The sequence below is a fragment of the Malaclemys terrapin genome, chromosome 2 (assembly GCF_027887155.1).
Source record: "Malaclemys terrapin pileata isolate rMalTer1 chromosome 2, rMalTer1.hap1, whole genome shotgun sequence".
Taxonomy (NCBI): domain Eukaryota; kingdom Metazoa; phylum Chordata; order Testudines; family Emydidae; genus Malaclemys; species Malaclemys terrapin.
In genome coordinates, this window is record NC_071506.1 from 25,320,368 (window position 1) to 25,342,433 (window position 22,066).

General features: G+C 44.0%; 1 protein-coding gene across 5 annotated transcripts in view; it reads left to right on the top strand.

The window, feature by feature from the left end:
* SAMD12 (sterile alpha motif domain containing 12) overlaps positions 1-22,066 on the top strand; it is a 219,729-nt gene that overhangs the window by 65,997 nt on the left and 131,666 nt on the right. The window lies entirely within an intron of this gene.

Sequence of the window (22,066 nt, forward strand, 5' to 3'; positions counted from 1 at the left end):
ATTGACCAGGTCACTGATCATCTTTTTCCCCTCTTGCTTGTTTGGTCTCCTAAAGTATTAGACTCTGTGGCCCTAGATGAGGGATACACACTCCCTGGGCCCTTCAGGTATGGCTCAATTGTTCAAGGCCTTAATAAGCCCCTTTGCTTGGCTTCGTAGAGGAATCCAGGCCTGCCCTCCATCCTGGGTTTTAGGCCAACGACCCTGTACAAAGTGGCTGTCTCCAAGCTTTCCCAACCTCTTACTGTTTCCCTGGCCTACTTTCTACCATGCCTCTGAGTTACACCCTGTGGTCACCCAGTTTCCTGGGCAGCTTTTCTGTTGCCAAAGGCACCTGCTCTCTGTGGTTCCTCAACCTCATTGACACCCACCCCATTCTTCTGCTCTGCAGTTGTTTTATCTCTGCAACTATTGTGAGTCTCCCAATCAGCCCCAGCTGAGCAGGCAGGTAGTTTCCCCATGAACCCTTTAGGCCGATACAGTATGGGATCTGTAGACCCTGTGACAGGTATTTTAATTGGGAATTGTTGGTTTGGTAATTGGTTTTCTAATTAGTTTGGTAACTGGTACTTGGTTTCCTTAATTCAGGGCCATCAGAAAAATTTCAGCCAGCTCTATTGTCCACATTTGAGAAGTTTTCAGGGACAATTCTCCAAATAAATAGAGTTTTCTGTGATGAGCAAGTTCCCAGTCATCAAAACCTCCCCAATTTTCAACTGAAACTGGCTGCTTTGCATGCTTTTTTCCAAAGATTGTTTATTTTTATGATTTTATGATTAAAAGTAATAAATGATCATTAAAATGAATGAAAAAAATCCAATTTGAATGGGGTTAGGGCATGTGACTTGAATGGGTCCATGGGACCAAGGACTGGGCTTTGCAGCAAGGCTGGGGGCTAAGGGTGGGCGGCCAGGGAGATAGCCAGGAGCTTTACTACTCAGCTCTGCTGGCAACCTCTCTGTCTCCCCCGGTGTCCATCCAACCAATTTTAAAGACCAACAGCTGAGTCAGAGTCCCACAGATTCCCTGAAGTCCATCTGAAAGTGACTGCTTTCTAATGAACCAGAGTGGATTGACAGAAAGCATCTGCCTCCTTAGCAGAACTGCAAGTTTTGACAATTTGGGCTTCAATTTTCACCTCTTCTGGTCCCCTTGTTACTTAAATGTACTAGGACAGGATGGTTGCAGTCCAGTTGTTAGAAATTGGGAGCTTGCAACTCCACTAGAGGCAGATGCCTCCTGTAACTTCAGAAAACAGAAGTAGCTGGTGTGTCTGAGCGGTTCCCTTGGTTGTAGTCAACAGACAACTATTAGACTATGAAGAATAAGGGGAATAACTATGTGTTTAATTGTAACATTTAAAAATTTGCTTGTATGAGAGAAGTTATAAAAATGTGTATGTGAAATGTGGATTTTGTGGGGACTGGGGTTGATTAGCTAGGGAAACACCTACCTCACTAAGAGAGAAAATAAGATAGATAAGATAAGAAAATAAGGTAAGAGAAAATATCATATTGCCTCTATTTAAATCCATAGTACGCCCACATCTTGAATAGTGCACATGTGGTCGTCCCATCTCAAAAAAGATATATTGGAATTGGAAAGGGTTGCCCTTTTCTGAACAAAAATTATTAGGGGTATGGAACAGCTTCCATATAAGGAGAGAGTAGAAAGACTGGGATTTTTCAGCTTGGAAAAGAGACAACTAAGGGGGGGATTGATAAATGTCTATAAAATCATGACTAGTGTGGAGAAAGTAAATAAGAAAGTGGTATTTACTCCTTCTCATAACACAAGAACTAGGGCTCACCAAATGAAATTAATAGGCAACAGGTGTAAAACAAACAAAATTAAGTATTTCTTCACACAAGGCACAGTCAACCTGCGGAACTCTTTTCCAGAGGATGTTGTGAAGGCCAAGACTATACCAGGGTTCAAAAAAGAACTAGATAAACTCATGGAGGATAGGTCCATCAATGGCTATTAGCCAGGATGGGCAGGGATGGTGTCCCTAGCCTCTGTTTGCCAGAAGCTGGGAATGGGCGACAGGGGGTGGATCACTTGATGATTGCCTGTTCTGTTCATTCCCTCTGGGGCACCTGGCATTGGCCACTGTCGGAAGGCAGGGTACTGGTTATGTTCTCCCTGCCCCCAGTATGCCCCCAACCCCCGAAAAGGAGGGGTGAGTGATGACTGTCAAAGCAAAATTTCACTGATGGTGAATTTGCAAGTTTTCCGCTGCAAAAGTCGGTAATTAATTTTCTAAAATGTTACATGGAAAATTCAGTTGTTCTCTGGAGTGTTTTTGTGCCAGATTGGGGACCTCAAGTGCAATCTCAACTGAACCTTAACTACAGAGTTGCTACCAGTCCCCCATAATATGGGCATGTCCATCAATGTATATTTGTATATAGGTGGTTGTGTATAGATATAGTTTAAAAATAATAAAACACGGTTATAAAGATGTGGTCAGGCATCACTTTGACCACTTTTCTTTTATGTTCTATTTTCTCTATCTATTGTTCTATTTGCTATTCTTTAGATTCTAAGATGATCATGGCAAGATATATGCCTCCCTTTTGTATGCACAGCACTTCCCATCTCATGGCAGTTACCGGAAAAAAAATGCACTAGCCCCACGTCGCCTTTTTTCGGGTGCAAGCACTCCATGGGGATGTTGAAATGCAAACAAAAATCTGTGTACTTACACATTTACATGGGAACACATTAATTGCAGATTTTATAAAACCTTAGGCCCGACTCTCCATTGTCTAGCACCTTGTGTTGTCATTTACACCAGTGTACAGAGATTGTAAAATGCTGCTGTTCTGATTGGGTAGCCTTTTATGCCCACTTCACATTGATGTAAATCACAACACGAGGTGCAGGGCAATGGAGGAGCAGGCCTTTATTTTTATAAAATAGTCTGGCAGCATCCATTTAAATACTGGGGCGGGAGGGGCTTTTCTTATTGTTACCCTTCTGTTATAGAGCCTGAACCTACACGACTGAAGACAGTAGGAGTTTTGGCTTGCATTGACTTTAAAGGGAGCAGGACTGGGTCCAGGGTAAATAAAGAACAGCTATCCTTGGGAAAACCTATCAGACTGGTGGCAGCATAATAAGGAATATGCCTAAATAACTGCTTGTTAATGTGTTTTATATTTTTAAGAAACCTTCCATCATCTCTTGTTTTTTTTACACCGAGCCCCTGAAGTGTGCTAATGTATCTCTTCGGAGCAAGAATCTTTAATGCTATGATCATTAAACAAACCTCATTCTGTCAAAGTAATACACAAGAGGCACGTAAGCCCAAGTGAAATAATTTGATTTGGAGGCACTTGAAAGGACACAAGCCTTTTTTCTTTTTTTTTTTTTTAATTAAGGTTTTAAAGAAGAAATGAACAGGAGTCAATATAATTTTTTTAGAGACTAGAACATATTCATATGTGCAAAAATGCACATGCTGCAAATCACCTCTTAAACGCTGTCTTATTCTATAATATCAAATAGAAGCTGGCATTAAATCTTCTATGCTGCCTTCTGCTATTATAAAATACACATACAAATCTGGTTCTTAAATATGAGCAGATTTAACTTATCCACTTGAATGCCAAATGTGAGGGGTTTATCATATCCGTGTGATCCCAAGATTAAGTAACACATTTTTGGAAGGATGGCCTTCTGGTTAAGGTACTAAACTGGAAGTCCGAGAATGCCCAGCTCTGTTTTAGACTTCACTTCTGAGCTTGGGCAAGACATTTAAGATATGTCTACACTGAAGTTAGACACTTGCGGCTGACCTGGGCTTGGGCTAAGGAGCTGTTTAATTGTGGTGTAAATGTTCGGTAGAGCCTTGTGTGGATACAAATGTATATCTATGGATGTGGATATCCACGGATATAAATTGTATCCGTGGAACTGCAGGGCTGTCCCGGGAACCGTACCGGCAAAAGGAGTGGAACGTGGGGCTGCCGTCCCCAGGAGCCAGCGCCCCATGCCAGCAGCTCCTCCAGCATGGCTGTACCACCTCCCCCCCACCTGGGCACCAGGTTCACTGGTAGCTGTCCCTGGTCTTGCTCTTGTGTTCATGTGTTGTGCATGCTCCCAGACAGGAGACGCAGACAGCCTCATGCAAGGTGTGGGGGCAGGGCTGCAGGCAGTACGGCCACGTTGGAGGAGTTGCCGTCGCGGGGCGCTGACTTCTGGGAGTGGTGACCCCATGTTCTGCTCCTTTTGCTGCTGCAGTTCCCAGGAGAGCTCTGCAGTTCCGCAAATATAAATTTGTATCCGTGCAGTGCTCTAATGTTAGAGTTGTCTGGGACCTTCTGATTTCACACACCACAATTTAACCATTAGGCTTTTGGCCTACACGATGACCAGGAACAGGAAGGAGCTCCTTACTGGCACTGGGCCCAGTGGTACCTTCTAGGGGCAAGCTAGCCCTGATCCCATTGTCCTGACCATCTCCAGTCTGCCGCCGGTCCCTGAACTCTCGGCACCATACGGAGGCAGAGAAGGGTATCACTTCGCCGAGGGAGGACTTTTTGAGTCTGAAGGGACTCCTTGTGCGGGTCGCCCCGCCGGCACCTGGCCAACAGGTTAGTAGCTATACTGGAACCTGGGGGGTTTCCCCTGGTACCGGGTCCTTCCTCCCATTGATTTTACTCGGTGGTTTTGGAGAGGCAGCCTACTGCCTCTTCCCTCTCAGCACCAGACCCCAACTCCGGTACCAACCCCAGTATCAACGTTCAGGATATGTCTCCCAGGGATGTCACTGAGGATGAGGAAGAAGCCCCTCATTGTATCGGCAGCCAACAAGAGGAACAGTCAGGGCCAGGTGAGCGCTACCAGGTGACTCAAAAAAACTGGATTCAAAGGGTAGCTTTTAACTGCATTTCTCTAACCAGCAAACTTTGCTGGTGAGATATGTTTACAATCAGTGGAACTCCTTGGACAAATTCAAAGACTCTCTGCCTCAAGATTCAAGGCAAGAATTTATTGCCGTCTTGGAGGAGGGTAAGAACATAGCCAGGACATCTCTCCAGGCAGGTCTGGATGCAGCCGATGCAGCAGTGAGGACAATGACCTCTGCTGTCACCATGAGGTGGTGTTCTTGGCTCCAGTCCTCAGGACTTCCTCACAAGGTCCAACAATCCATCCAGGATAGGACCTCCATTTCGAAATAGCGTCTCACTATTTTCAGAGTAGACAGAAACAAAGTTTCACGGCCTGACGAATTCTAGAGCCCACCCTCAGGACATTGGGCCTCTAGGCTTCATCTGCTTCTAGGAAGCACTTCAGGCCCCAACAGCTACCTCATTTCTCGATGCTGCTTCTGGTACAGGAGCTCTACAAATGGAAGACGTTACAAATGGTGTCCCGCTCCAGTCCACCTCAACTTCCCAGCTGGGGCTTCATAGGTAGTCCGGTGGGCCCAAGCAGACCTCTGTAGATGCACCTGAGGATGCTATACCAGTTCCTGCTTCAGATCCTGCCTCCCTTTTATTTTTGGACCATTCCACATAACATCGGACCGCTGGGTACTAAGTACAGTGACAATGGGCTATACCCTTCAGTTTTTACCCACCCCACCCTCCCACCTGCCATCCCTGTCCCTCTTCAGGGACCCTTCTCACAAGCAACTTCTCTCCCGTGGGGACTGTGGAAGAGGTTCCTCAAGACTTGAGAGGAGGGGAATCTACTCCCAATATTTCCCAATCTTGAAGGCCAAGGGGGGGGCCTCTTGACCCATGTCAACTCAAGATATCTCAAGAAATTGAGGTTCCACCTGGTCTCCCTGGCCTCCATCTTTCCCTCCCTGTATCCAGGGGACTGGTGTGCCGCCCTCAACTTAAAGGACACATACTTTCACATTTCTGTTTTCCATGGCCACATGGAAATTTGAGATTTCTCAGATTTATTGTGAATCAATGCCACTACCAATTCACTGCTTGTCCCTTCAGCCTGTCCGCAGACCCTACGTTTTTCACAAAGTGTATGGTAGCAAATGGTGGTAATAGTGGCCTTCCTCAGATGGCGAGGAGTCCAGGTATACCTGTACCTCAATGACTGGCTGGCTGATCAAAGGTCAGTCAAACTCACGTGCAGAACAGCATCAGCATGGTCCAGTCCACCTCCCAGGCACTGGGCTTGTTGATAAACGAGAAGAGTCGACTCTTTTTTTTCAGTCCAGAGATTAGAATTTATTGGGGCAGTGCTCGACTTGACCAGACCAGAGCCTTCCTTACAGAATTCAGACTGTCAAACCTGCTATCCAAGATCAAGGTACACCCAATTATGACTTCCCAAGTTTGCCTCAAACTTCTGAGACACATGGTTTAGCATGCAAGGTTGTGTCTCAGGCCCCTACAGCTGTAGCTAGCATCAGTTTACTCCCCGAACAGACACCACTTGGACTTGGTGCTCACTGTTCCTTCCTTGGTCCTCGCCTCTCTAGACTGCTGGAAGGACCCAATGTCGGTAATGATGGGGTTACCTCTTGTCACCCCTCAGCCATCAGTGTTCCTAGTCTTGGATGCATCAGACCTAGTTTGGAGAGCTCACCTCGATTGCCTCAGGACTCTGGGCCTATGGTTCCAGGAAAAACTCTCCCTGCACATAAATGTTTGGGAACTCAGGGCTGTAGGCTTGGTTGCCAAGTGTTCCTTCCCCAGATCTCAGGCAAGGTGATTCAACTTCTCACAGACAATACCATGGCCATGTTCCATATCAACAAACTGAGTTGCTCAGTCCTCTGCTCTGTTTCAGGAACCATCCCATCTATGGGACTTCTGGGTGAAGCACTCCATCCACCTGGAGGCATCACATCTTCCAGGAGTCTGGAATGCACTGATGGATCACCTCAGAAGGTCATTTTCCTCTCACCACAAGTGGTCCTTTCACCTGGAAACAGTCAGGTTCATTTCTCCAGGTAGACCAGTTGGTGACCAAGCAGAACAGGAAGTGCCATCAGTTTTGCTTGCTGCACAGGCACAGTCTGGGCTCCCTCTCTCATGCCTTCCGGCTCCCATGGTCAGGGCCCCTGCTCTACATTTTTCCCCTGGTCCCTCTGGTTCATAAGGCCCTCCTGAAAATCAAGTGGGACAAGGCAAGAGTTATTCTTATAGCCCTGGTGTTGCCACACCGACACTGGTTCGGCACACTACTGGATCTATCAATAGCATCCCCTCTTCTGCTCCGTCCGTACCTGATCTCACAAGATCACGGCCAGTTGCTCCACCCATACCTCGCCTCCCTTCACCTGATGGCATGGATGTTACATGGCTGAACCCAGAGGAGCAGGCCTGTTCAGAGCAAGTTCGACAGGTCCTGCTAGGTAGTAGGAAACCATCCACTAGGGCTACCTAGCTGGCCAAATGGAAATGCTTCTCGATATGGGCATCTCAATGAGGTCTCTCTCCAGTTCATTCTTCCCTGCAAGCTATCAGCATAGAATCATATAATTGTAGGACTGGAAGGGACGTCAACAGGTCATCTAGTTCAGTCCTCTGTGCTCGTGGCAGGACTAAGTATTATCTAGACCATCCCTGACAGGTGTTTGTCTAACCTGCTCTTAAAAATCCCCAATGATGGAGATTCTACAGCCTCCTTAGGCAACTTGTTCCAGTGCTTAACTACCCTGACAGTTAGGAAGTTTTTCCTAATGTCCAACCGAAATTGCTCTTGCTGCAATTTAAGCCCATTGCTTCTTGTCCTATCCTCAGAGGTTAAGACGACCAGTTTTTCTCCCTCCTCTTTGTAACAACTTTTTATGTACTTGAAAACTGCTATCATGTCCCCTCCCAGTCTTCTCTACTCCAGACAAAACAAACCCAATTTTTTCAATCTTCCCTCATAGGTCATGTTTTCTAGACCTTTTTGTTACTCTTCTCTGGACTTTCTCCAATTTGTCCAAATCTTTCCTGAAATGTGGCGCCCAGAACTGGACAAAATACTCCAGTTGAGGCCTAATCAGCCTTGAGTAGAATGGAAGAATTACTTCTCGTGTCGTGCTTACAACACTCCTACTAATACATCCCAGAATGACGTTTGCTTTTTTTGCGAGTGTTACTGTTGACTCATATTTAGCTTGTGATCCACTATGACCCCTTGATCCCTTTCCGCAGTACTCCTTCCTAGGTGGTCATTTCCCATGCTGTATATGTGCAACTGATTTTTCCTTCCTCAGTGGAGTACTTTGCATTTGTCCTTATTGAATTTTATTCTGTTTACTTCAGACCATTTCTCCAGTTTGTCAAGATCATTTTGAATTTTAATCCTATCCTCCAAAGCACTTGCAACCCCTCCCAGCTTGGTATCATCTGCACACTTTATAAGTGTACTCTCTATGCCTGTATTTAAATCGTTGATTTAGACAACAGAACAGAACTGGACCCAGAACTGAGCCTTGCAGGACCCCACTTAATATGCCCTTCATTTGCCTGTGAACCACTGATAACTACTTTCTGAGAACAGTTTTCCAACCAGCTATGCACCTACCTTATAGTAGCTCCATCTAGGTTGTATTCCCCTAGTTTGTTTATGAGAAGGTTATGTGAGACAGTATCAAAAGCCTTACGAAAGTCAAGATATACCACATCTACCGCTTTTCTCCACCCACAAGGCTTGTTACCCTATCAAAGAAAGCTATTTGGCTGGTTTGACACCATTTGTCCTTTACAAATCCATGCTGACTGTTACTTGTCTTCTAGGGGTTCACAAATTGATTGCTTAATTATTTGCTCCATTATCTTTTCATGTCCATGAACTCTGAGCCCACCTCCTAAGGTATTGCTTGTGAGTTATCTAACATGGAATGGACATGAGCAAGCACATGAAGAAGAAAAAACAGTTACTGACCTTCCATAGCTGCTGTTCTTGGAGATGTGGAGTTCATATCCATTCCACGACCCACCCTCCTGCCCCTCTGTCGGAGTTATCTGGCAAGAAGGAACTGAGAGGGTGCGTGGCTGGCAGTGCCCCTTATACATGAGCCCACTAGGGTACCAATGAGGGACAAATCTCCGGCAATTTGCATATGGTGCGCACACACCTAACATGGAGTGGACATGAGCAACACATCTCAAACAACAACAGTTACAGAAGGCTTGGAGCCTGCTAGAGTTACATGTAGACTCTTAGAAGCATGTTATTCTTTTCTTTTCTTTTTAACCATTTTCTGTTTCTATTATCTCTGCTCAATATCACTTAAGTCTCTGTTCTTTATTAATAACTTATTCTTGTTGTATTATAATTTCATCTCAGTGATGTTATACTATACAGTGAGGGTGCATTCTCAGTGAAGCCAACCGTTTGATGTGTATTCTGTCTCTTTGGAGTCAGCAGAGTTGGTATTTCTGTGGGCATCCAGTGACAGGGACTGGATGATGCAGAGAAATGCTCTTCCAGGGGTTCTGAGAACTGGGGGCACCAAAAGGAAGGCAAGGAAGGGATTGGCAGTCTCTCCAAGGGTTGATTGGGCTGACTAACAGACTGCAGTGTCAGGGAGCAGAGACACAGTTTAGCAGCAGCAAGTTTCTCTCTCACTGAGGCAGAGGAGTGAGAACGTGACTTACAGTTCTGGACATGCTGAGAAAGTGTCCCATAGATGAAAGATGTTTGTAGGAGCTAGGTATCATTAAGACCCAGATAGGATCAAAGAGATTCTCGTTCATATTCATGCTGTTGATTAATAGCAGTTAACTCACGCGATTACCTCAAAAAAAAATCACGATTAAAAAAATTAATTGTGATTAATCGCAGTTTTAATCGCACTGTTAAACAATAGAATACCAATTTAAATATTTTGGATGTTTTTCTACATTTTCAAATATATATCTATTTCAATTACAGTGCTCACTTTATATTTTTGATTACAAATATTTGCACTGTAAAAATGATAAAAGAAATAGTCTTTTTGAATTCACTTCATACAGGTACTGTAGTGCAATCCCTTTATCATGAAAAGGCAACGTACAAATATAGATTTTTTTGTTACATAACTGCACTCAAAAACAAAACAATGTTAAACTTTAGTGCCTACAAGTCCACTCAGTCCTACTTGGTCAGCCAATCGCTAAGGGAAACAAATTTGTTTACATTAATGGGAGATAATGCTGCCCACTTCTTTATTACAATGTCACCTGAAAGTGAGAACAGGCATTCACATGGCACTGTTGTTGCAAGATATTTACGTGCCAGATGCGCTTAAGATTCATATGCCCCTTCATGTTTCGACTATCGTTCCAGAGGACATGCTTCCATGTTGATGACGCGTGTTAAATGTGTTAATTAAATTTGTGACTGAGCTTCAGGGGGGGAGAACTGTATGTCCACTGCTCCGTTTTACCCGCATTCTGCCATATATTTCAAGTTATAGCAATCTCTGATGATGACCCAGCACATGTTCATTTTAAGAACACTTCACTGCAGATTTGACAAAATGCAAAGAAGGTACCAATGTGAGATTTCTAAAGATAGCTACAGCACTCAACCCAAGGTTTAAGAATCTGAAGTGCCTTCCAAAACCTGAGAGGAACGAGGTGTGGAGCATGCTTTCTGAAGTCTTAAAAGAGCAACACTCCAATGTGGAAACTACAGAACCTGAACCACGTAAAAAGAAAATCAACCTTCTCTTGTGGCATCTGACTCAGACTATGAAAATGAACATGCATCGGTCTGCACTGCTTTGGATTGATCGTTATCAAGCAGAACCCATCATCAGCATGGACGCATATTCCCTAGAATGGTGGTTGAAGCATGAAGGGACATGTGAATTTTTAGCGCACCTGACATGGAAATACCTTGCAACACCGGCTACAACCGTGCCATGCCTATTCTCACATTCAGGTGACATTGTAAACAAGAAATAGGCAGCATTATCTCCTGCAAATGTAAACAAACTTGTTTGTCTGAGTGATTGGCTGAACAAGAAGTAGGACTGGGTGGATTTGCAGGCTCCAAAATTTTATATTGTTTTATTTTTGAATGCAGTTCATTTTGTACATAACTTACAAATGTAGAATTAAACTTTCATGATAGAGATTGCACTACAGTACTTGTATTAGGTGAATTGAAAAATACTATTTCTTTTATATTTTTACAGTGCAAATATTTGTAATCAAAAATAGTGATCACTGTACACTTTGTATTCTGTGTTGTAATTAAAATAAATATATTTGAAAATATAGAAAACATCCAAAAATATTTAAATAAATGGTATTCTATTATTTAACTGTGCGATTAATCGTGATTAATTTTTTAATCACTTGACAGCCTTGTTCATATATTTGTTTGGGTTGGAAGGGACCGATCTACTTGCATATTCAAACCACACTCTATCCTGCTGTCTGAGCTTCTCCATATTATTTGACCACTACTGGGTCATCTGTAAACTTTCCCCCTACTTCTATCACCTTCACTCTGGCAAGGATTGACTTCCATTATCCCTGTATCTTTCCTAATAGATGAGTGCCATATGCAGTCTGAGTACCTCTAGTAACATCAATTCTACAAACTCCCTAGCTAGCTTGTAATGTAGCCAAACTGGTCTAACACATTTTCTCCCTCATTTAACCTTGTATGTTTTTGCTGCAAATTAAATCCATTGCTTCTTGTTTTGACCTTGAGACTAATGATTGGATTCTGTCTTCTTTATAACAAAATTGTTTATCAAGCACCCAAAATGTGTGAAGTTCTTTCTAGGCATTAAAAATAGAAATGGTTCCTGCCCTAGAGACCGTGAAGGTAGCAGGAGCTGGAAGTATCAGGGGCCCCAGAGACTTCTTCTGCATGCAGACATGACCTAAGAGAAGGGGGGGAAAAGTAGAAAAGAAAAAAGAACAGTACAGCTGTCACAGATACAGGAGAATGAGTTGAACATTTGAGTGTCTTGAATGTTTTTAATATGAATCCAAAGTAAATGCAATTAGGTATTTTGAATGGGGTATAGGGAGGGATTGAGGGGAATGGTAGGGAAGAGATGAGTTAATATAAGGAAAAGCATGAGAAACATGTTGAGAAAAGCAGTGAGGAGGAAGGAAAGGATTGATAGGAACATGGAGGGTAGAGAGAAAGAGACCAACAGCAGAGAGACTGGGAAGGAAGAAGTAGGGACAAACAATCAGCAAATCAAGTTCAATTTGTGGGGTCAATCGTGTGAAAACAAGGTCAAGTTGTGCAGTGTAGGCCCATACAGCATAGGGCTTCAGGGATCTCAAGGCCCCACAATTGCATCTCTTATTGCCAGGTCTGGCTCCAGGCACCAGCTGAGCAAGCTGGTGCTTGAGGCAGCAGATTGTCGGAGGCGGCATTCTGCCCAATCCTAGGGCGGCAGAGCCGCTTTTTTTTTTCTTTGTTCTGCTCCAGCCGCCCTGTAGGGGGCGGCGGCGCGGAGAACCAGAGCGCCCTGCAGGGCAGTTCTCTTCCTTCCCTCCCCGCCGACCGGAGCGGAGCTCTCGCAGCAGGCGGCAGGAGGCGGTGCAGTGGGAGGAGCCGCGTGGCAGCGCCCCGCTGTAGCCCTGGCTGCCCCCTTCTCTCTCTCTCCCGCCCGCTCCCTCCACCTCCCACCCCCCCCAGCCAGGACCCCTGCACCTGCACTCCGGTTGCGCCGCAGGTTGTTTTTTTTTTTTTTTTTTTTTGCTTTGCCGTTCTGGCCGCCCCGGTTGTGTGTGGTGTTTTGTTTGCTTGGGGCGGCCAAAAAGCCAGAGCCGGCCCTGCCTATTGCTACCATCTGTCTTTCCTCTCCAAAGCTTGAGACTTCCTCTTCTAATTGACCTGGCCGGGAAAGGAGGGCTGCAAGGGCTACTTGTGCCCCCAGAGAGAGAGGGTAAACCCCATGAAACTACAGGTCAGGAGAGAGGGCCAGCTTGGGTTTCTATCATTTTTACATTTTTATGATTACAAAACTGAGGGAGAGCGGCTATGAAATCTCCCCTGTAAGGTTGCCAGTTCAAATCTGGCCCAGATTGGTTATGACAGCATTGTTACTAGCACATGACTATGACATTTTCGTGGTCTGAGTCTAGTTTCAAGTGGGATGTGCCCATCAAAACCTCCACTACTCCTTTGGCTGTCTAAACCTAGATTCCAGGTTAGAGTTGAGGTGCATTAGCGGAGGAGTGTGTGGAATCTTATGCTGACACTAAATCTTTTTTTAAGCTGTATTTTCTACAAAGAGAAACAACTATTTCTATGCTAGACATGTCCCTTTGATCTTTTCTCGTGGATTTCTCATTTTTCCAAACCTGTGGCTGTTGTAGCATTCCTCTGTTGCAGCTCTCTTGTGTGTCTTGGAATACAAAATCTTCTGTGTATGCACAGGAGAAAGAGAGAAGCAGAGCGTGGTTTTAATAACAAACCAACCAACCCCCATTGTACTCAGACCTGACAGTGTTCCAGATTAAAAAAAAATCAACAGTGCCAAGTTCAGTTGAATAATTATCTGGCTCATTTTGCACATGATAGGCCTCTTAATACACCCAAATACAGTATTTCCCTTCCTGTCAACACCCCTGGTTTGGTGGAGATTACATAGAAGTATCTTCAGTTTAGCACTATCTGTATAATACCCTCCGCCCCCCCCCCCCCCACACACACACACATCTCCTTCTCTGTGGTGAAAAGTCAAACCATAACTTCCCCTGTCCTTTGTTTGTGCATTTGCTCCACTGTATCCATGAAGTCTTGACCAGAGAAACTGTATGGTGGGCTGTTGATTTGATGCAGACTGCTTCCATCTGGTGGCAAAGTCACTGTTTCTTTCTGAAAGGACCTTTCAGTTTACTGCCTGGATAAGATCAGTCTTATCTGCAGCGTTCCCTCTGGGACTATGCTGCTGGTGTTGGAACATGAGAGAACAGAGTTTCCTCTGTTTTGTTTCCCAGTTGGAGGCTGCTCAAAGTTTTTCATAATGTGGAACACTTCCGAGAGTGATTGTCTCTTGGGTCATCAACCTGCCTGTTTGCATAATCTGTGGCAACTATAGCCTTTTTTTTTTTTACATGGAAGAGGAATATTAGGAAAGTATGTAATGTAATTTTAGCTTATTATAGTGTAATTTAGATGCTGGAAACAGGGAGGAGAGCCAAAACCTTGTGACTTGCCTAGAAGTCTGGTTGAAAAATTTCTGTTGAAACTGAAACTGTTCTTGGCTAAATGGAATTTTTCACAAAAAGTTTGTGCCTTGTGCCCCCAGTTACTTTCATAGAGTGGGCTCCCCACCTGGACTACATCTGCTATGATGCACTGTGGCCAGGGACTCCTATGATGTACCACTTCCCCTCACCAAGAGGGGAGGAGACTATGGTGTCTCATGGGAGATGTTGTCTGATCAGGAAGCCCAGCCTAAAGAGAAAAATGGGAGCATGGGACAACCAAACTCCGTGCAGCACTGCGGTGGCATTTTCAAATAGAAAAAAGATTTGCAACTTTTAATTTTTCAGCAAAATTATTATTTTTTTATTTATTTACTTGAATTTCCCGCAGAACCCCCTTCCTTCCATTTTCCAACTATCTCCACTAGTGGAGGATCAGTAAGCAGATCACGAGTGGGGGAATGATGCCCTAGGTGCAGTTGAGAGATCTATTCAATCTCATGAGATGGGAGGGGAAAATGGGTCCAGTACACAAGTAAGCCAGTGGGACATGCCTGAGTCTTTCATTTGTTAACACCTCCCTAGGTAAAGTAAACCTTTTATCAACACTCAAACGTGTTATGTTCAGCTCTTGCACAAAAAATCATCTCTTGACATGAATGTTCGAATGTCAGTCATTAGTATTCTAATGTGAATTATTGCCCTGCCTCTAACCTAACCTTTTTTGAGAAATGTCCATGAGGGTATGTCTACACTGCAATTAAAAACCTGCAGCAGGCCCGCGCCAGCTGACTCATGCTCACGGGGCTCGAGCAAAGGGGCTGTTTAATTATGGTGTAGACATTAGAACTCAGTCTGGAACCCAGGCTGTAGGACCCTGTGAGGTGGGAGGGTCCCTGAGCCTGGGCTGCAGCCTGAGCCGGAACATCTACACCACAACTGAACAGCCCTTAGCCCAAGCCCAAGTAAGCTGGCATGGGCCAGCTATGGGTATCTAACTACAGTGTAGGTATAGAGTAAGAAAGTGGTGGCAGGCCAAATACACCTCCATTCGATACTTGTCAACTCTTTGGACCCCAACCTGTTGGGCTTTAGACTTAGAGTCAGCATAGGAACATTATTGGTCACAGTGATGTTTGACTATCTCTGCCCATTGGGCAGAGGTCAGATGTCCTTCCTGAGAGTTGAACTTTGAGCTGCCTTTATAACCATCAATCATGTAACGTTACTTGAAACAACTTGGGGAACAGACGATTCTAAAGTGCTTTTATCCGTTCCTTTCAGAGATCCTAGACAGTGGCTTTGTGAAGCTATTTCCCCCTCTGCTGTTCAGTCCTTCAAGATTCCATTTTTTCACCCTTCTTGTTCAGTTAAAGGGGAGCCAATGAGAGTGATTCTGGAAGCTTTGGGCTTCACTATCACTCATATGTTGCTACTTCTCTGTATGTCTCCTCACCGGGCTCAGAGTGAATGGTTTCTTTGCTTCTCTGTTGTCAGGGAAATGAAACCAAGTGGCTGAGGGGTATGATGGAAATAATTCTGATTGAAAGAGGGATACATTGTGTGGAAGAAGTGGAGTCTGTAATATCACCCTCCGCTGAGGAAGCCTGCCGGCCTACTTTGGAATTGATTCACAATTCCAGTGTCTAACTAGACTCACCATTACTCTGATTCCCACATAACAACAATGGACACTTGGACTAATGGCCAATTCACTTCTGAGTGAGGTGTGTTAAAGGTGTTTGTTACTACCTACAAAGTCTTAAATGGTCTAGATCCCAGTTACCTCAGAGGTTAACTCTTCTCTACTTCATCACTATGTGTACGTTTAGCAAGATAAGCCAAGGTAGGCAGGTTATTCTGAGTAGCAGGTGTTGCCTGTAGCATTGAGTCCTACTATTTAGACTGGAATGTATGACTCATTTCTCTATCTGCAGGTCTGGAATACCTTGTCATTTAGCCCATCGCTAAATTTTCCTAGTTCTTTATTTTAAAATGTGTGGTTTTGTGGGAGAAAAGTAAAAGGTGCTCTCAATTTGTGGAAGCAGTTGTGTGTACTTATTCCTCCATGTGAAATGTGCCCAGATACCATGGGGAAAGGGGGAATTAATTCTTTATAAATACATTTTCCTGGGGTTTTCTACTTACTGCTGTGGCGCCTCCTTGTGTCTGCATCTGGGGATTAGCTCTTGACCAGCCTGATGCCCCTTCCTTCAGTTGCTTGCCATGTTTCTCTCCGTCTCTCTTTTTCTGGACTTGATTGCCCCCTCTTTGTGGCTTGGCCCTCCGTCCAGGTCACTATAGTTTTCTCCTTCTGGGCTATCAAAGTCTCACTGGACTGGCTGACCAGGTGGCATTCCCAGCAGTTCTCCATTTCAAGGCAATGCCACTTCGCCAGTGGCAGGTAAGGGAACCTCAGCCCACTCATGACTCCGGGTTCCAGCTCAGGGGCCCTTTAATCAGCAGCCAAAGTCTATACCATCCCAATGTCTCCTGCCATTTCCCTTGGCCTTTTCTGACTTTACCTCTATCAGGGTTCCGTTCCCCCACTTCTCTGGTGTCCCTTCCTTCAGGGCCAGGATCCCAGGGCTTTTCCTCTCCCGCTGCCTTTCCCTCTCTAAGCCCAGTGAGCGACTGCAGGCTTCAACATGGCAGCCCCTTGGTTTTCTTCCTTCCTTTTCCTGTCCATTTTCTGGTGCAGCAGCCTCAGCATATGAGGCTATGACTGCCACAATTTTTGCATAAGCAAAAATCTACATCCTCTCACCCAGTCCTGTTTCCTTAAAAAGGCAAAGTAATGTTTTTATAATGCTACCTCACATTCCTGGTACTAAGCCCATAGTCTGAAAGGATTGTGGATTCTCCTTGAGGTATCTGTCCTTCATAAAGAATCTTTCTATCTGTGTAATTCTCCCTGCATTGCCACAGCAGATGCTTAACTGTTGCTTGGGCTTTGCAGGTGTTGCACAACCTGTCTTTGTGTCTGTTTCGTAAGTATAAATTACAGTTCAGGTGACAGTGACATGTTAGCACTCGAAATATACCGGTAGTTATTTCACTTCTTCTGCCATAGCTATTAAGTATCCCATTATTCTAAAGTTCAGGACATATTTCATAGAACCTTCATCCTTTTTTTCTCTTTGGTCCATAATTCTTGTCATTCCTTCTCAAGTTCTCTCGTAACCAAACTTTTGAAGTCCTGTTTATTTAGGGATCTGTATATCAACTTCCTCATTTTTAAGGCATTTTCCCCCCTGCTTTATCTTCCATTTCGTTGCCTGGTATCCTGACTGTGCCAGAATCCACCCTATTACTATATGTATACCAAATTGTACTATCTCCGTAGTTAAGAACAATATTTCATTGACAGGGGGCACGGCTACACTAGAGTTTACGCCACTGTAAGCTCCCTAATGTAGCCGCTCTAAGCTGATAGGACAGAGCTCTCTCATTGGCTTAACTACTTCAGCCCCCATGAGCAACATAGCGGTGTCCACACCGGTGCTTATGTTGGTGTATCTTATGTTGTTCAGGGGATGATTTATTCATTTCCCCCGCTGAGTGAGATGAGTTATGTCGACATAAGCTGTAGTGTAGACATAGCCTAAATCATTCCTGCTTTCTGAGGCTTCCTTTCTAATTGCCATTATACTAGATAAAGAGTCAGTTAAGATAACAATCATAGTTGGGTGTACATCCCTTAACCAGGTCAGTTCCAGAAGTGTGCCCATCATTTCAGACATTGTAATGGCCACAAAATTGTATAGTCATATCTCTTAATTCCAAATTCAGGGATACAAAAAGCCACTCCCATTCTACCTGTGCTGTCATCTCTAAAGCCATCAGCATTGGTGCCGACTCTGTGGGTGCTCTGGGGCTGGAGCACCCATAGGAAAAAAGGTGGGTGCTCAGCACCCACCGGCAGCCCTGCTGATCAGCTCCTCCCGCTCACTCCCAGCGCCTTCCGCCTGCCACGATCAGCTGTGGAGTGGCGTGCAGGAGGCGCTGGGGGGGAGGTGGAGGAGGCGGAACAGGATGGGGACTCGGGGAAAGGGGTGAAGTGGGGGTGGGACCTGGGGTGAAGTGGGGGTCCAGTACCCCCAGGGAAATCACAAGTCAGCGCCTCTGGCCCTCAGTATAGATTTGGCAATGCTGACTCCATTTGCATGTATAAACTCATAAATAATAGTTGTGGTATTTGACAGTCCTGCTCTTCCCTTTGCAGCCCCTTCCTGCTGCAAACTTTTTGACTTTATACCAGTCCTGCCTGCTCCTGTCTAGTGGGGCCCCATCCTCAATCAGTGCTTTCCTATCAAGCCGATCAGGTTGCTTAGCCCCTTCAGAGCCACACTAATCATTTCTGGATTTTTAGTTGAATCCTATTTTATTTATTTCAGTCAATTTCTTTGAGTTAGAGACCTATTGTCTCTTAATCTAATCTGCAAAGATCTGTGATTCTTTCAGGTTAAGATTCTTCATAAATCTGATCAACTGTGTCCTCCTTGTGTTTAATGACAATACCAATTTATATCAGCCTCACTTAAGACCTCACCCAACACTTTCTTCTACCTTGACACTCAATGTTGTTTTATTTATATTCCTTAACTTAATCCACGTCTTTAGTTTCCCTATGAGTATGCATGGAGAACCCTTTCAAATGTCATAGTAAACTCTAGAGCTACTGTGTGCACTGTTTCCTTTAACCACTAATTTTTTTATCATAGCATATACTTTAAGACAAGTGTGATCTGTTCTTGATTAACTCTACTCTTTATTAATTTATATTTCTCAAGGATCTTAGTGTTGATTACTTTATTAATTCTTCCACCAATTTTGAAGGTGTAGTCTCCCTTTTCATCCTCAGGAACTTTCACCTGTCTTCAACAAAATCTCAGAATTAATACCCAGTGCTTACAGTATTATTGCCCCTTGTTCCTTGAACATTGGGTTGTGTGAATCCGTCTTCTAGGTGCTAAGCAGGATCGAAGTTAGTACTCGAATTGGAGCTCTCTGAAGAACACTTGGTACTGTAGGAAGTATCATTGTTAATTCTGTGCTTGGTACTCATTCCTCTTAGGGTATGTCTACACGGTAGCTGGAAGGGTGTCTCCCAGGATTGGTAGAAGACACACTAGCTCGGCTCAAGTTAATGTGCTAAAAATAACGACATAGGCAATAGCTTGAGCTAGCCACCAGAGCATGTACCAGAGAGCCGGGGGTTGTACTTGGGCAGCTAGCCCAAGCTGCTGTTTGTGCTGCCATCGTCACACCGCTATTTTTAGCGCACTTGTTCAAGTAGAGCTAGCACACTGGGAAATACCCTCCCAGCTGCTGTGTAGACACCCTTAGTACTGAACCAATACTCCAACAAGGTGTTTGGGGTGCCCCACAATCTGGAAGAGCAGAGTCTTTCCAGTGAAATGTAAAATGGGGTTCTGAATACTTGCATTAAATATTTATGCCCTTTTTATAAGGTACAAAATGTGGTGTGCTGATCGAAATTTCAGTAAGGTAATTACACTTTACCTACCTAAAATTCCCATTACAGTTTCTGTAGGATATGGCATTTATCTCTTGCTACCCTAGACTGTTGAATTGTACTGCTGTTTCTGGTTTACCACAAGATCAATCTTTCTTTTGATATGTTGGCACTTCTGATTCCAGTTCTCTCTGGAACCAGGATATAATTACAAAAAAATGAAAAATACCAGGGGATTTCCTTCCAAATTACTTTTGCTATTGGACGGGAAGAAATATTATTTTCATACTATGCTGACTCTAAATCACTTTTATTAGCTCAGTCATAGGATAAGGAAGTCTTAGTTGGGGAGAACATTAGGGATTCAGTGGATGAGTTCTAGGAAATCTTGTAGTTCCTGATTTTGAGCAAGTGGTGAATTAATTTCCCAAAAAGGGGGAATTTTTGCAACATCAATGTGCAGTTGGAGCTGATGCTTTTTACTTGGCTCATTATTTGCCATCATGTGTTATCATCATATGAGGATCTAGTCTTAATGTAATCTTGTCATTTTTTCTTTATTCCAAGGTGTATTAAAGACATCTATATTGACAGCTGAGTTTCTTCCATTTTATATACTTATTGATATGTCACCTTAACAACGTATGTGCCCTTAGTTTCCTATTTAACTTTTTACTTGTTAGGGCAAGTGTCAACACAACTGGCAATATTCCTCATTCTAACAACATAACTCACCTAATGATAAAAATACAGACAGCAGCTTTAAGGGCAGTACTGTGCATTTCAGCCAATGGTGAAATGCATGAATAAAATACAGTGTAGGTTTTCTGAACATGCAAAACCTGCTGGAAGGTTCACTTTTTGTCTTGGGGCATGCGAGTTTGTATTTTATCTCATACGTCTAGTCTTTCCTTAGTTCCTTTGTTTTTTCTTTCATCTCAGACCACGCTCAGCATTGATACTGTGTCCATCCTCTCTGACCACCCCTACACATGAAGACTCCCAACCAATTATCCCTCTGTCCCCCCAGCTCCTCCACCCTGACTCCCCCTCTATTGATTCCCCTTCCCCATTCCCTCTCCACTCTTTGCCCCCAACTCTCCAAAAACATCCTACTATCCCCAGTTTGATCTTCCCCCAGATCCCTAACACTTCAGTAATTCCCACCCCCACTGCTCCACCCCTTTCTTGTGGGGAAGATTCCCATGGTTGCATTGGGTTGCCCAAGAGGGAGAGGAACCATTCTATGCTAGGCAAACTCCTCCTAAGGTTCAGAGAGTGTCCGTGAGTGCAATGAAATAACCCTTTGTAATGTTCAGTATTTTCAATGTGCATTTATTTTTATCTGAAAAAAATGCATTTTACATGGAAAATTGGACCATTTTTCAGAGTGGACTTTAACTCAGAAATGATCTTCCTTACCTGGAAAAAACAAATATTATGGACTCATTTTTTTCCCCCAAAGTCTGACAGAAAGCTTCAAGAACAGCATGGAAAACATCTGAATTCTCTCTTCCCTCCCCCCCTCTCCCTCCCCGGTAATAATTATGAAGGAAATTTTATCTTTTCTGCAGTTCAACAAGGATTTTGGATAATGATGCTTTTGAGATTTGTAGTGCAATAATTCTCAGTTCCTCAAGGGGGAGCTTCTACACAAGCTAACTAGCTGACTTCAAGGTGCTGGTTTGGGCTTTCAAGAGGCTGTATTTTCAGGAATGCTGTCACTTTTATAATAAAGTATTGGGATTCTGCTTTCCACTGTGAAGTGCAATTATATGAGAGCTATAATTTATTACAATACACTCACTTTTTCTTAACAGAACATGAAAATTCTTGCAGTCCTGGGTCTGGTCTCATTATACAGACCAGTTAAGATTGTATAAGGATTGCCACTCTTACCCTCTGCTTTCAGTTCTTTATAACTCCTGGAAACCATCACCTGTTGGGCTGAAATGGTCCATGTCTCTGCTTGAAAGCAATGCTGTTTGTGGAAGTTTGAAACAAAAATAGCTGAGCCTTTCCTTGAGCATAGAGAGAGGAGAATAGAGGAAAAACACTTTCCCCCCCTTATAATCAAAATAAATAAAAGCCAGATCTAGCACTAAAATAGCTGGATTTCGAAAGCTGAATTGGCAGGGCAATAGCCCTCACTAAAGCGAAATGCCTTTGAGTGTTCTGGTAAAAATGATTTGTGATTTGGCATAGTTCTGAGGACTGGTTGAAAGTCCTGCAATATGTACACGTGGTTCATTGGGCACTGAATTTTCTCCGTGTTCGTGGAGTGCACATTTAACGAAAGCCATGCTGCCCAGGAGTGCAAGGCTCACTTACCTGGACAGTGAAGCATCCACTGAATTCAGTGGAAAGATTTCCTTTTGACTTAAATAGGTTTAGGATTGGGCCCAGAGTAAACAAGACAGGACTCTCGCTAAGCGTCTGCCTCATTCGGGGCTCGACCCCGCCAGGGTCTAAGTACCTCCTATGCCATGCT